General features: G+C 48.3%; 1 pseudogene; it reads left to right on the forward strand.

The window, feature by feature from the left end:
• Positions 1 to 642: 642 nt before the first annotated feature.
• Positions 643 to 1,294, forward strand: LOC127221874 (ferritin light chain 1-like; annotated as a pseudogene).
• The last annotated feature ends 207 nt before the right edge of the window (positions 1,295 to 1,501 follow it).

A 1,501-nucleotide genomic window follows, 5' to 3' on the forward strand; every position in this document is an offset into this window, starting at 1 on the left:
CTTAATTCTAAGAATAAAGCTCTCAGGTCAAACACAAAGGTTATCTGGTTTTTATAAGATTTAAAAATATGTACCCCCCTCCTGCTCATGCTTTCTTGGAGATGATAAATGAACATAATGATGCATGGTGATAAAGTTAAAAGGGCTGTGAAGTGCTAGACACACGGCAATTTCCAAGAAGTAAATTCATGACCATTACCCCAAGACTCGAGGTTCTCAACCTGCGGGTCTTGACCATCAGAAAACACGTATTTCCAATGGTCTTAGGAAATGAGATGCTGCTCAAGAGCAAAATTACAGTTATGAAGTAGCAACAAAAATAAACTCATGGTTAGGGGTTCCTGTGAGCATGAGAAATAGGTGTTCTCCTCCCCTAAATGAAAATTTGTCAAGGAATCACCATTGTGTGCAGTGTTTAAAATGAACATTTCAGGAGCAGCTTTGGAGGCCCCGCGGATCTGTCTCTTGCTTTCAACAGTGTTTGGATGGAGTACCCGGGGACTCCCTCTCTGTTAGCTCCCAGCAGCTTTTCAGTCCAGGCTCTCTAGTCGCAGCCTTTGGGACCATCTCCTCGCCGCTCTCGGCACCTAGGACCAGCCAGCTGCAGTCTCTTTGTGGTTAGCTCCATACAGCGGATCAGCCATGACCTCCTAGATTCGTCAGAATTATTCCACCGAAATGGAAGCTGCTGTGAACCGCCTGGTCAACCTGCACCTGCGGGCCTCTTACACCTACCTCTCTCTGGGCTACTATTTTGATCGGGATGATGTGGCTCTGGAGGGTGTAGGCCATTTCTGCGAATTGGCCAAGAAGAAGCGCGGCCACGCACTCTTCAGGATGTGCAGAAACCATCTCAAGATGAATGAGGTAAAACCCAGGAGGCCATGGAAGCTGCCTTGGCCCTGGAGAAGAATCTGAATCAGGCCCTCTTGGGTCTTCATTCCCTTGGTTCTGGTCGCACAGACCCTCATCTCTATGACTTCTGGAAAGCCACTCCCTGGATGAGGAGGTGAAGCTCATCAAGAATATGGGCAACCACCTGACCAATGTCCGTAGGCTGGCTGGGCCCCAGCCTAAGCAGACTGGCGTGCCCCAGCCAAAGCAGACTGGCGTGCCCCAGCCATCTCTGGGCTAGTATCTCTTTGAGTGGCTCACTCAAAAGCATGACTATGAGGCCTCCAAGGGGCTTCCTCTCTCTGCTCGGTACCAGCCACGTCTCAAGCCACTAGGCAGCTTTGTAACTGCCCTGAAGCCCCTCCCAGGTCTTGGGCCAAGTAAAAATAAAGCTTTTTGAAACAGCAAATAATAATAATAAAATAAGATGAACATTTTAAAAATATGCTCTCAAAATCAGCACACGAATACTAGCTGAGCACATACTGCATGCTAGGCACTGGGCCTGCAAGTAGGGGTCTAGACATGCTGTCTATCCTGGAGAACATTGTCCTCTCAGAGCAGCAAAGATGGCTAAGTCATACACAGTATGTAGAGTGGTCCTCAG

This window comes from Phodopus roborovskii, unplaced genomic scaffold (assembly GCF_943737965.1).
Source record: "Phodopus roborovskii unplaced genomic scaffold, PHOROB, whole genome shotgun sequence".
In the NCBI taxonomy this organism is placed as follows: Eukaryota; Metazoa; Chordata; class Mammalia; order Rodentia; family Cricetidae; genus Phodopus; species Phodopus roborovskii.